The sequence below is a fragment of the Lucilia cuprina genome, chromosome 2 (genome assembly GCF_022045245.1).
Source record: "Lucilia cuprina isolate Lc7/37 chromosome 2, ASM2204524v1, whole genome shotgun sequence".
Classification (NCBI taxonomy): Eukaryota; Metazoa; Arthropoda; class Insecta; order Diptera; family Calliphoridae; genus Lucilia; species Lucilia cuprina.
Window position 1 is genome coordinate 49,647,012 of NC_060950.1, and position 15,692 is coordinate 49,662,703.

At 28.8% G+C, this 15,692-nt stretch overlaps 1 protein-coding gene across 2 annotated transcripts in view; it reads right to left on the reverse strand.

Moving 5' to 3' along the window:
- LOC111683703 (clavesin-2-like) overlaps positions 1 to 15,390 on the reverse strand; it is a 41,877-nt gene extending 26,487 nt beyond the window's left edge. The window contains exon 1 of one of the 2 annotated variants that reach the window (XM_046946243.1): positions 15,235 to 15,390. The gene's annotated coding sequence lies outside the window, so the exon portion shown is untranslated. Of the gene's footprint in view, positions 1 to 15,012; positions 15,122 to 15,234 lie in introns of those variants that run through there. The other variant, XM_046946246.1, reaches the window with a different exon arrangement.
- Positions 15,391 to 15,692: the final 302 nt, after the last annotated feature.

Genomic DNA, 15,692 nt, shown 5'->3' on the forward strand with positions numbered 1-15,692 from the left:
TTTTCCCTTATCTTTTCTCTTTACAGACGTTACAAAGGGACCAAATAGGACCCAAGTATAGACTTACTCGTGTTAGTAAGCAGTCTGAAAAACCTAACCTAACCTAACGCGTTTTAGCGCAATTTAAATATACTCCACATATGACTTTTTGGAAAACAATTTTAAATTATAAAATTTTCCCATTTTATGTACAGATTTGGAGATTTCGTTCGAAATTTGGGTTTAAATTATAATACCATGTAGCGGATGTTAGCATTACATTCATAACTTCAGCAATATTTGTAAACGTAATCTATCCAAATTATCCGACAAATTGACCAAAATATAGAATTTAAGACAGTAAAATAAAAATATCATCTAGAAAATGTAAATAAAGAACTAAAAGTCATGGTGAGATAGTAGAAATCAAAGGTCATGAGTATCAAATCTTTGCATATATCGCGATTATTGTTCGTTGTACGAGTTTAGATGTTATTACAACTTTTGTATACAATACAATTTCATTTTCCTTAGCTGTGTTACTTAAAAATATCACTTGAATAATACTTCAAAGATATTGTGATACAATTCTTGCACCAATTAGCAGAAAATACTTTATTTATTCTTATTAAATCATTTATCTTAGAATTTCGGCAAATTAGCACAGTATTTTGTTTATGCGAAATTTCAAATAGGTATAGAAATTGCAATTATACTTAAAATTTTAAATTTAATTTGAAGGACATAATCTACGAAGTACGTAGACTATTCTTACAAAATTTTTTTCATACAAGTATCGTGAGTTCTTTTTATAAAAAGTTCCACTAGAAATATTAAAGAAAGGACGGACGAGTTTGGATCGACCCAAAAAGTGATTTTAAGTTCATGGATGCACCAAAAGGAGAGAGAGGATTCATTATTCATGGTATTAAATTGACTAGTGTAATATTACTGTGTTGTTATGATTTTAGTCAACTTAATTAATATGTGGAAAACTCATACCAATTAAGATATCGAAAAATACCTTTGTACACATAAGTATAACCAGTAGATGTACAAATTGCAGTAAAAAAAAATCGAAAATTGACTAGTGTAATATTACGGTGTTGTTATGATTTTAGACAACTCATTTAATATGTGGAAAACTCATAGGTAATTTTGCTAAATCCTAACCAATTAAGATATCGAAAAATACCTTTGTACACATAAGTATAACCAGTAGATGTACAAATTGCAGTAAAAAAAATTCGAATAGTAAAAAAAATTCCTCATTACCAAAATTCAAAACAGGACGATATGTATATTTACATAATTGATTTAAAAATAGAGATAAAAGATTTTTTTATTTTTGGAATAAAAGCAAACAGCATTTAGTTCAATTGTTTGCAAAAAATAACTAAAACGAAAAAAATTCCACATTACCAAAATTCAAAACAGGACGATATGTATATTAACATAATTGATTTAAAACTGGAGATAAAAGAATTTTTTATTTTATTTTTGGAATAAAAGCAAACAGCATTTAGTTCAATTGTTTGCAAAAAATAACCAAAACGAAAAATTAATTCACATGTACACATGCAAAATAAAAATAACCAATTTTGGTTAATAATAACCAAAGTGGCAACACTGCATACGACGCATTGTGCCTCACCGTCCATGTTTTCTATAAAAATGAAATCATTTTCCCAATTTATATTAAACATTTTGCTAGGTGTAATAAAAGAGAAAAAATCATAAGCATAAAAAATCCGCAACGTGATCTTGCTTCTACAAAAGCTGAACAGCAACTGATTTGATTTTGATCTCTGAGATCGTAACAAAGCAACAAACAAGTGGTCATTTTAGTAAAAGACAGACACACTAATACACACAAGCTTATAGTGTAGGTGTGTCAACAAAGCGTCAGCAGAATTTCTTGGCCTATGCACGCGTGCATTAGAATTTAAGTTTTGCTCGTGACTGGTATATAGACTCAGGCGCAACAACACATATGTCGAGAACAAGAACAATACTTGACAACATTAAGGAGAGTCATGGCAAATAAGTTGTTGTAGCAAACAACAACAAGCTAGCAGTTGAGTGTGTTGGTGATGCAAGTGTATACTTATCTACTAATGAGGGAGAGAGAAGAACAATAATACAAAACGTTGAGTATGTTCCGCAGCTGTGTGCAAACTTGTTGTCAGTTAGACAATTAACTGCTAACGGTAAAATAGTAATTTTTGAGCAGAACTGTTGTAAAATTTTTGATGGCAACAATGCACTCAATGCAACAGCAAGTTTGTATAATAATTTATACAGACTAGATTGCGTTTCTGAGAAGAATACACAAAAAGCGTTAGTGGCAAAAAATGATGCACAGTTATGGCATAGACGCTTTGCTCATATTTGCGACGAAAATTTAAGGAAAATAAAAAATGAGTACGAATTTGACTTTCAAATGAACTTGTCTCAATGTGAAGTTTGTCTTCAAGGCAAACAAGTAAGAAACTCATTCAAGGAAAACGGTCATCGTGCAAATGAAGTTTTGGAACTTGTACATTCGGATGTTATGGGACCGTTTAAGACAAAATCATTTTCTGGTGCGAGATTCATTGTAATTTTTGTGGACGACTACTCTCGCAAGGTATTTTTATCACCGATAAAGAACAAATCCGATGTTTTTGAGGAATTTAAAAAATTTAAAGCCATGGCGGAAAATCAGTGCTCAAATAAGATTAAGATTTTTCGAAGAGACAACGGCACTGAATATACGAACAACGCGTTCCAGAATTTTTTGAATGGTTGCGGAATAATACACCAGGGAACGGCACCATACACTCCAGAGCAGAATGGGGTTTCCGAACGCCTAAATCGTACAATCATCGACCGTGTTAGATGTATGCTGATTGATTCTGGTCTTGATGAAAAATTTTGGGCTGAGGCAGCTTTGACCGCATCTTATCTGTTGAACAGAACACCATGCAGAAATCAAACAGTTTGTCCAGAGGAGCTATGGTCTGGTAGAAAACCGAGTCTCAACCATATTCGAGTATTTGGATGTAAGGCGTTTGTGCACATACCTAAGGTGAAGCGTTCGAAGTTGCAGATAAAGTCTGTCCCTTGTATTTTTGTTGGTTATAGTCTGGAGGCTAAGGCGTATAGATTATATGATCCTATGTCGAAGAAGATGCATATAAGTCGCGATGTTGATTTCATGGAAGATCAGGTACGTGGTAATGAAATAGATTTTTCTAATACCGTTCCGAATCTTATAGTTGAAATCAATGATGTCAGTTCAGCGGAGGAATTGAATTGTGAATTGCCACCTAATATAGTACGGGAATTGGCAAATGATATTAAGGAAGAGCAAATTGATGATGAGGTAGCTGATGCATCAACCAACAGACTGAATGTGGAATACGATGCCAACTCTGAAGAGAGTATGAATTTTGAGGATGCATTTGAAGAACAGCGTGATGAAAACCCATCTGAAGTTCGCCGTTCTGATCGTTCAGCTGCTAAAACTGTCCGGGAATATAATTTTTGTGCGACAACTTTTGTGTCAAGTGATCCTGTAACAGTTAAAGATGCCCTGAACTCTATAAAAGCCAACGAATGGCAGGCGGCAATGGATCGAGAAATGAACTCGTTAAAGCTGAACAATACATGGACATTAATCAAAGCATCTACTCGAAGGAAACCAATAAAATGCAAATGGGTCTTTAAGACCAAATATGATGCCAGTGGAAATAAGCTCCGTCATAATGCAAGGCTAGTCGTACAAGGCTGTACTCAACATTAAAAATATCGTGTGTCTTAAGCGAGAGGCCAAAGGTTACAAACATTAGTTTTAGGAAAGTATCCCGCTTATGAGTTAATTATACCCCACACCACAATAGTGGTGTCCTATACCCACTTTTAAGTATACCGTTCGATTAAGAATAATTTTTTGAGTCGATTAAGACATGTCCGTCTGTCCGGATGGCTGTTCATCTAAACCTTGTACGCAATGTACAGGGCTCAATTTTTAAGATAATTTGATGAAATTTGGACCAAGCATGTTTTTGGCACAGGGACGAAGCCTATTTAAAATGTTGAAATCGGTTCATTATTTCACTTAACCCACATACAACCGTACCTCCCCATTTGGGCCTTTTATGCCATAATTACGTCAAATGTACTATCATCTTTAAAAATTATAAAAATTGGCACAAATAAGTTTTATATTACTTAGTATAAATGACACTGCAGATTTTCGTAATGATCGGCTCTTTTTTGATTTTTAGATGTACTTATATTTTGTTGGAAGAGGGCTTTTTGCGAAATATTATGAATTGCTGAATAAGATATTATCATATTTTAATATAGATAAGTACAGTAATATATCATAGGAAAATGTGATACACAATTATAAATACAAAAACGAAAATGTTGTACTAAAAATTAATATTTTTTGAAACTGGTAAACTGAGAGATAAAAACTGGTTAAGCGAAAATCGATTTTTTCAAAAAACCGGTTCACGAAAAATCGAAATATGCAATCAAAACATGGTTTTCGGTTAACCGGTTTATAAAGATTACCTACGCCTCACATCACCTATCAATTTTGAAATTTGTACTTTGTAAAATACTTTAATCTGACAGCTGATTAGAACAAGCGAACAAGTTTCGTTATATGAAATAATGTATAGAAATATGTCGCAATTAAAATATACATTCAAAATAAATAATTCAAAACAACTTTCACAAAATTTATCTAAAACACACATTTTCTCCCTTTTCAAAATTCTTTATATAAAACCAAAACATATTTCCATAAGAAGCCTTCACACGGCTACACTAAAGTCTAATGAAAAAGTAAGATGAAATTCAATCCTTATTTCAAAAAAATAATAAAAATTGTATGATATATACTTTTTATGTTTACACGATTGGTATAAAACAATAACAAAGTAAGATGAAAACAGCTTTCTTCACAAAATTTTACAAATTAAAGTTAAATCAATAGAATTCATACAAAGAACGATTGGACCATATTTAGTGATAGCTCCAATACAACGAAAGTCACTTAAACACTCATAACTCACTAAAATTATATCGATCCAAATTTTGGTAAAAATATTACTTATTTATACAGAAATGTTACCGTTAAGGTTACCGATAGGTCCACAATTGGTCATAGCTCTCATACAAGGTTCCCACATGAAAATCACTAAAACGCACAAAACTGATTACCTAATTAGGATATTTATACAAAATTTACCACAAATATTACTTTTGTATACAGAAATGTAACATAACAGTTTTTTCTGATCGGCCCATAATTGATCATAGCTCCAATACAAGGTCACCACACGAAAATCACTAAAACGCACTTAGCTCATTTACTTTATTAAGTAATATATTTAAACAAAATTTGTCACAAATATTACTTTTGTATATATAAATGCTACCGAAAATTACCTAATTGAGAAATTTATACAAAAATGGCCCAAATATTACTTTAATGTATTTTTTTCGTTTGACTCATAATTGATCAAAGCTCTTATAAAAGGTCCCCGCACGAAAATCACTATACGCATACAACTCCTTAACTAATTTAGATATTTATTCTTTTTGTAAAAGATTTTAATTTGTAAAATTGTGGTAATCTCTCTATTGCACAAAGTTGTACTACCTTTACCAAATACCAAAAACTCCCTTTTATAGGATCTCACTAACTCCGGGACCTAAATGCTTAATTTCTAGGTTCAATATTTTAGAAAAATATTTGGTTTTGAGTACGTAATTAATTACATATGCGTCTCTAGGTTCAATATTATAGAAAATTCAAAAAGTTCCTTTTTAAGAACAAAAAAGTATCAAAAATCCCCATTTTATAGGTTCTCAATTAATCCGTACTCTGCATACTTTATTTCATGTTTCTAGGTTCAATATTATAAAGAATTCAAAAAGTACCTTTTGGTAAAAAGTAAAAATATATTAATTGCTACCGGAGTTCCAAATAATAAACAAAAATTTATCTAGATTGCCTAATTGTGTTAAAATAACATGAAATTTTTCTTTTTTACTCCCTTTCGACATTTTTTCCTCTCCATTAACGAAATAAAAATCGTATTCCAAAAAGTTGAAACATTGTAGTAGGATCCCGTTATGATGTATTTATCATGTGTGTATAAATTAATAAACCAAAAACAGGGTTTTATAACAAAAATACCAAAAATAAGTAAATGTCATGTCTTAAATGCCGAATTTCCAAGAAGTAGTAAAATTCATATTTTTTTATTTATTGAGTTATGAAGGAGTCAAAAACGTAAACTGGCCCTAGTTAAACATGGGGTACGAAGAAAGTACCAAAATAAAGGTGCAAGAATTGAAAAAGTCCCGTTTCACGCTTCTAGGTTCATATTTTAGAAAATTCAAAAAGTACATTTAGAAAAACGAAAAAGTACCAAAAAGTTTCCTTTTTATAGGTTCTCACATAATTTCATGTTTCTAGGTTCAATATTATAGACATTGCAAAATGTACCAGTCGAAGAATGAAAAAGTACTAAAAAGACCTCTTTAATAAATTTCAATTTACTCCGGCCTCTACATACATGTTAAATTTAATTTTTTAAAGTTTAATTTTGCAGAAAACTCAAAAAAGTACCTGTGGAAGAACGAAAAAGTACCAAAAAGTCTCTTTATTGTTAATTTCATGTTTTGATGTTCAATTTAAAAAGTACCAGTTGGAGAACGAAACAAGTAAGAGTGCTATATTCGGTTGTGCCGAATCTTATATACCCTTCACCATAGTGTATTTTAAACATCATTTATAAATTTTAAATTTTTTCCCGACTACATTATTATAAATTTGGAGAATAAGTTTACGACTTATTTTGTTGAATTTTATAATAAAAATTGATAAATTTATTTTAACAAAATATCAAATTAAAAATCGAAGATAGTTTGTTTGTATGTGTGTCCTAATCGTGTGTATACCCAGTAAACTCTGACAACATTATCTGAATGAATTTTTTTTTATTTATAAAAATCATGCACAAACCTGTTTATATTTTGAAATTCGTCAACTGTACTTTAAAAGGGAATTTAATATTTATGTTCTTCTTTTTCTCTTTGGAAATCAAGAAAACAACATCAGCATATGTGATGATTATTGCTTAAATTTGATTAAACTTTGTTAATACAGAAAAATTAGTTAAAAATTACATCATTTTTTTGGGTTTAATTTTTTAATTTTAAATAGATGTACATCTACAGTGTCTCACATAAGTATTCGAATTTGGCTGTACTTTGAAAAGAAACATAATTTAATAAAAATTTTGTGTGTGAAATGAATAATTAAATTTGTTATATTTTCTAGAAAGAAAAAAATACATTTACCTCAATTGATTTAACTTTTTTTAAAAAAGTACATAAAATTGCCTCACAAAAGTATTCGAATTTTTCTTTTTTTTTACGAAACACATAAATTATAAACGAGTGTTTTTTTCGTTAAATTGTTACTATCAACCAAAATTGTATATTTTTGGACAATTTGTTCCACAATTTTTGGGCATTTGTACCATCTTCTTATGTAATATCATTAAAATGACGATTTTTGACCATATTTGCAATTTTTTCCTTTTTTTCAGAAATAAAACCAAAATTTAATATGAGGATTTTATATATAAAAATAATAATTTTTGTTATAAGGATCTGTACTTAAAAGTTCAAATAAGTATTTTTGGTGTCGTTCTTCAGTTTCTAATTGAATTGTATGGGTCTTAAGTTCCTTTTCGTACCACTAGGTCGATTTTTTCCGACAAAGTTGGCTAGCATACATTCATGTACATATTAGCACTAATATATTTTAAATTTTCAATACATTATATCGGTATACAATTCCAAAACATGCCTTTACAAAACGTCATCCTATACAGTAGATTTCAGTTGTTACTATTCAAAATTTTCACGCTTATGTTGCCCATTACAATAACACTGTAAGTCCAAAATTTTGGGTTTAATTTGATCATAGTAATCAATATTTAAACTGATATCGATATTTTTGACTTAGACCATAATGATATAGTGGCATGCAGCCTGGACGTCATTGGTATATAAAAATAATGATACTACCATATTGAATGGTGTTTCTTCGGGGCATGTTTTGGTGTTGTACACATACACAATACACAGAAAACTTAAAATACATAAAAACTGATATATAAAAGAATATATACAAGAAAACTTTCCCCGAAAATTTTTGACCCTTGTATTATGAAAATGGACTTAAGTTCCGATATATTGAATTAGCGACAGAATAATGATATCAATAATATATCTTGGATCGTTTAAATACAGATTCTTGTAACAAAAAATACTATTTTTAGAAACTCCAAGGGGTTTATTAAATCCCAATATCAAATTTTGATTTTATTTGTGGAAAAAAAAGAGAAAATACTACAAATTTTGCCAAAAATCGCCATTTAAATTTTATATTACATAAAAAAGGGCACAAATCCCCAAAAATTGTGGACCAAATGAGTCAAAAATATATCATTTCGGTTGATAGTAACACCTTAAAACAATTTATGACTAAATATGAAATACAGGAGAAATTCGTATACTTTTGTGAGGCAATTTCGTGGACTTTTTTAAAAAAACTAATTTAATTTAAGTAAATGTCAATTTTTCAAGTTTTAAAAAGCGTGATATCAAACCTTAGGACTGTCTAGACAATATAACGCCCTGATTATATATATATATATATATATATAATATATTATATATTATATATAAATAATATATATATATATACTATATATATATATATATAACTATATATATATATATATATATAAAATATATATATATATATATATATATATAATATATAATATATATCTAAATATATATATATATATATATAATATATATATATAATATATCTATATATATATATATATATATATAAATATATATATATATATATATATATATATATATATAGATAATCTAAATATATATATATATATAATATATAATACTAAATATAAAATATATAATATATATATAAATATATATATATATATATATATATAAATGTAGTACTTTTTGGATATTCGGATGTTTAAGGGGTGAAAATTGTACCTATTTTTGGTACTTTTTTCATAAAACATTGATTTTGGTTTATTCACTTAATACATAATAACGGGATCCCACTACGATGCTGCAACATTTTGGAATAGAATTTTTATTTCATTAATGGGTAGAAAAAAACGGGAAATTTGATTTTATTCAAACACAATGATCCAGTTTAGATAAAATTTTTAGATCTAGAAACACTAAATATGCTAATGAGGTGTTATTTGGAACCCCGGTACCAAGTGATATTTTTTGGTACTTTTTCATTCTCCATCTGGTACCTTTTGAGTTTTCTTTCATATTGAAATCGAAACATAAAATTAATAATAAAGGGACTTTTCGGTACTTTTTCGTTCTACACAGGTAGTTTTTTAAAATTAAACCTAGAAGCATGAAATTAAGCATGTAGAGCCCTGAGTAAATGAGAATCTATAAAAGGGGGGCTTTTTGGTACTTTTTCGTACATCGACTGGTACTTTTTGAGTTTTCTATAAAATTTAACCTAGAAAAATTAAATTAAGCATGTAGAGCCCGGAGTAAATGAGAATCTATAAAAGAGGCATTTTTGGCACTTTTTCGTTCTTCAAAAGGTACTTTTTGAATTTCCTATAATATTGAACCTAGAAACATGAAATTAACTATGTAGAGGATAGATTAAGTGGGAACCTATAAAAGGGGACTTTTGGTACTTTTTCGTTCTTCAAAAGGTACTTTTTGGATTTTTGTATAATTTTGAACCTAGAAACGTGAAAAGCCCGGAGTAAGTGACAACCCATAAACAGGGACCTTTTGGTACTTTTTCGTTCTTCAAAAGGTACCTTTTGAAATTTCCATAATATTGAACCTAGAAACATAAAAATTATGTATGTAGAGCCCGGATTAAGTGAGAACCCATAAAAGGGAACTTTTTGCAACTTTTTCGTTCTTCAAAAGGTACTTTTTGAAATTTCTATAATTTTGAATCGAGAAACATGAAATTAAGCATGTATGTCCCGGATTAAGTGAGAACCTATAGGGACTTTTTGGTACTTTTTCGTTCTTCAAAAGGTACTTTTTGAAATTTCTATAACATTGAACCTAGAAACGTGAAATTAAGCATATAGAGACCGTAGTAAATGATAACCTATAGAAGGGGACTTTTTAGTATTTTTCGATCTTCAAAAGGTACTTTTTAAAATTTCTATAATATTAAACCTAGAAACGTGAAATTAAGTATATAGAGACTGTAGTAAATGATAACCAATGAAAGGGGAGTTTTTGGGTACTTTTTCGCTCCTCAAAAAGTATTTCTTGAAATTTCAATAATATTGAACATAGAAACATGAAATTAAGTATGTAGAGCCAGGATTAAGCGATCTAAAGAAACAAATATATATAAAAGAGTAGCGTTACTGACTGACTGATTCATCATAGCACAGCCCAAACGGCTAAACCTAGAATCATGAAATTTTGACAGTAGATGTGTTTTTGGTTATGTAGATCCACTAAGGAGGGAATTTGCACATTTACGGGTAAAAAGTGGGAAAAACGGGTAAAACAGGTTTTCTTAAATATCTTACATAATATTAGTGATACAACAAAAATGAGCAGATGGGTGTCTGGTACTTTTTTGAAATTCGTACTTTTAAGGGGTAAAAATGTGTAACAAAGGTGATTTTGGTACCTTTTTTGACCCTATATAACTTAGTTTTAAAGTTAAAAATAATTAACATAATCAAATTTTTCTAAATATTTTGGATACATCTCTCAAAATTATGAGACGCCTGTTTCGTACTTTTTTAAAATTCAGTCCTTTATTGGTGTAAAAGGGACAAAACTGTATTCTAACTCTGTAATATTTATTGTAATAAAATTTTTGCTGTTTCACTAAGTAAAAAAGTACCAAAAAGGGGAAAAACGGGAAATTTAATTTTATTCAAACTCATTGAGCCAACTTTTATAAAATTTCAAAAAGTAGTTTATTTACTCACACGAAATAAGCTTTTGGTATATTATTTTAAAATTCGAGTACTAAGGGTATATATAGGACCAAATTCGAGTAAATTGTTTGGTACCTTTTTTTAAAGCACAATTTTTCTGGAATAAATGAAAGCAGATTTGAATCGTTTGAGTTTTATCTGTGATATATATGTAGATTTAAATACGGAACATTTTTGAAACTTAATTCTCGAAAAAGTATACTTCTAAGCGAAAAGGGGAAACATTGTACTCTTTTTATTAGTATTTTCCACTTAGGTAAACTTTATTCCACTTTTGGTACTTTTTCTTCCTTCAAATGATACTCTATGTATGTTCTTTAATATGAACTGAAAACACATGATTATTAAACATACACGGTCCTCATTGAATAAGATCCTTTAAGAGACAACTTTTTAGTACTTTTTATCTCATAAATTGTAGTTTTTTAATTTTCTAAAATATTCAACCTAGAAACATTAATTTTAACATACACCATGTATGTTAAAATTGACTGAAAAATATTCTGAAAGTGGGAACTATTTAGTACTTTTCTATTATTCAAATGAATTCTTTATAATGGTTAACCTTATTAAATGAGAATTTATTGAAAGAGATCTTTGTACTTTTTCGTTTTTCCGATGGTACTTTTTGATATTTTTACGATATTGAGTTAGGGTAGCGAAGCACCCAGGGTATGCTAGTATATATATAATTTTTCCATTTTTAAAAACTGTATATAATGTTTGAAAAAAATTAAAAAAATTAAAAAAATATTTTTTATTCAGATTTTGCGAAGATTCAAATTTTTCAAATTGAACCGAAAATTTTATTTATGAATATTTTTTAATGAAATTTTACAGTTAGGTAGATTTTTTTAATCAAAATCCAATATTAAATAAAAATTTCGAATTTTCTTATTAGAAATCCCGGAATTCCAGAAAAAGTTTTAAAAAATCCCAAAAATGGGATTTTTTGTTTTTTTTTGCCTATTATATCCATACCAGCGGCGGGTTTACCGAAACCCGTTACAAAATGATTAAGAACATATTGGGTCATATAAAACAGGTCACTATAATTTGATATCGACTATGCGATTTGAGAATTTTTGCTCAAAATTGAATTTTCCATAAAAAATAGGGTTTCTTTGGATGGACCTGGTCCCCCCGGTATCAAAAATTTTTAGGTCTTATTTCATTTATCGTATTTTATGTAAAATCAGCTTTCCAAAAAGTTTAAATTCTATATACATCTTCTTAGAAACTTTTTAGATAAGTTAAAAACAAAAAGATACTTTTTTCCCAAAAAAATGGCAAAAAATCGCATTTTTTTAATTTTTTAAATTAAAATGCCTATAACTTTGGACTTAGTCATGATTTTTACATAATTCTTTCACTTAAACTAAACTTGTTGTTAAGCGAATAATAATTGTCGAAAATCGGGAGTATTTGGACCCGCTATTATCATAGCCGAGGTATCATAATTTGAGGACCCCCCGCCGGGCCCCTGGTTGGCCTATAAATTCCAAATTCCAAATCCTAAACTCGACAACACCTCCTCTTTGTGCGTACCAAATTTCATTAAAATCGGATTAACCGTTTAGAAGTTACCGAATTATTTCCCTCTTTTTTTTCCTATACCACTGTGTGTAGTATGGTTTAATTTTAATAATTTTAAAAATAATCTATAAGTTTCTATTATTTATTTGTGCACCCTAAAAAGGCATGAATAATGGAAGCTTATAAATTATTATTAATATTAATAATAAATTACATATATGTAAATAGTTTTCAACAGACGTTGATCAGAATAGTCAGGCCATTTTCTTAACCTTGATCAGACTTTAGTACCAAAGTAATTATGGATGAAATAACGGAGAAAATTGATATTCGTCTTTATACTGCAAAAACGTTAAAAACAAGAAACTCTTCCTCAACACTTTCACTACTCTAATGTGAACCTCAACAACAAATCGCTTAAGTATTCGATGAGTATGGAGAGGTACTAAATCAGAGTATTTTCAAGACTCCGATTAGATCACGCTTCGTTCTCTCTCGAGTAGATTCTCAAAAGCCAAAACACTTCACCAAACTGTAGTACTTGTAACAGACTTTTTACTATTTGTCATGATGAATGTCAGCTATTCAACAGCCAGAGAACTAGACTTATCTAAAATACTGCCATTGTATTTCTCAGAGAACCATTTAAATTTTTTCCCGACTACATTATTATTACACCAAAAGCAAAACAAAATGAACAACAACAACGTAAAACGAAATAAAAATCAAAATACACAAGGCAATTAAACCAACATACATCTAAACATACATAACGAAAAACACAGAAAAACAAAAAAAAAATAACGCAATAAAAGCAACCTACATCCACATATACGAACAGAATTCACAAAAAGAAAACAAAAACAAAATACATAACTCAATACACGGCTGAATAAAACTAAATACATCTACACACACACATACATATACACCTTTTTCTAATGTTGCTTTTTTCACAAAGCATGAAAAAAATATGTCTTTTTTGACGAAATTTTTAGAGATTGTCTCGGACCGTTATTTATAGACCGATTTTGCTGATTTTAAATAGCGATATTCTCGAAAGCATGTCTAACAGAATTATTGAAGTTTCGGATCTCGTCAATATCTGGGGTCCTCTAAAAACTGATTTCAACAGACAGACAGACGGACATGGCTTAATCGACTCCGCTATCTATAAGGATCCAGAATATATATACTTTATAGGGTCGCAAAATTATATTATAGAAATTACAAACGGATTGACAAACTTATATAAACAATTCTCACGAAGGTGAAGGGTATAAAAATCTAGAACATCATTGAATTTATAAAGGTAAGAATTGATAAAATATATGTCTGAAATATTTACACGTTTGTATTTTTCTTACAGATTTTTTGACATACCGACCAAATTCTATAATATTTTAATTTTGAAATGTATTAATACTCCATACTGTAGTCTGAAAATACATAAGGTTAATTTTGGAAATTCAAGTAATTTTCTGAAGAGGACTTTGTATGGGGGCTAGGTCTGATCTCTATAAAATTTGGCAATGCCATCAGGGCTTGTATAAAACTTAGATGAGACACTTTTTATCGATATACAGATATATTTAACATAATTATGAGATCAGAAGGCCTCTTCGTCCTTGGCCGTGAGTGCCAATTATAGCACAAGGTTTACATGGACATTGGTATACTTTAAAGGTGCGTATAGGACGAATATTTTTGTATGTTACAAACATCAGCACACCCCACTAAAGCAGTGTGTAAACATAAAATTTATATGTATATATTTATCATATTTATGCCAAATTTTATCATAATGTTAGTCCGATTAAGTCAACCTCGTAACCAATCGTTACGAAAATCAGCTGTATTGTTTGGGGTTATATACATTTCAGATCTGGTAATTTTTAGAGAATAGTATAGAATTTGGAGCTAAAAAGTTTAAAAGTTTTTCTTTTTGCAGTTGTTGTGTACGTTTTTTATAGATTTGACCACAATAAAAAATATTGTTTTTTTTTAAATCAGTTAATAAATAGTATAATAAAATAAATACAAAATATTATAAATTACCAGTCTTGAAATTTAAAAAATAAAAGATAAAAAAATCCCCAATCAAAATTTCATCAAAAATCGTTAATTTGTACTAAAGTAATATCTGGCAATACTAGATACCTAAATAGCCATATTTAATAATATTTGAATAAGCTTCTGTTGATTCATACAAAGTATGAGTAACGATCAAAGGGGTATTTTATTTATATAGTATTATCAAACAGCGTATAGTTTAATTTTTATATGTGGAGTTTGACAATATAACTACATTTGGATGTACCAGCTTGCTGTCAAACTTTATACTTAAAATTAAAAGTGCAAAAAGTTATCAACTACTACTATCACTACTTTTCATTTAACATACTTTGGTAACGATCTACATATTAGTCATATACATATGAGTGTGTGTGTTTAAATACGTATGTTTCTACTGTGTAAAACACAAAGGTGTTGTACATTTAGTTATTAAATTACGCATATACAATAAACATTAATTCGATAAAATCACTATTTGCTTTAGAAAATTCTATAAAAACAATTTTAATTATTAATAATTTTTATTTAAGTTTTAGTTTTTAACACTCACTAGTTGATTTAAGTAATAATAACACAGTTTACTGTTAGCGCTGTATGTTTGGTTTTATAACGTAATGTTGTACAGAGTTGGAAAAGTTAATATTGTAGTAATTTAATATGATACCAAAGTAAATAAATAAAGTAGCGACATCTCTTGTTGTACAACATTTACAACAAACACATGTATTTTGTTTTCAGAATAATTCAAGATTGTGTCAAAATAAAAATTAACAAAAATTTCCTTTAACAACAATGTGAACAAAACATAAATAAAAAATATTACTTTTAAGTTGAAAATATCAAGAATTTAATTATACTATTATATATTATACAATTTATAACACTTTTAAACTACTTTAAAACCACTTTTTCAACTTTTCACAAATAGCAAAACACAATTTAAAACGGCGACGTAAACAATGTTAACAATTTTCAAAACAAACTTTCACAACTTTTAAAGTTCCATTT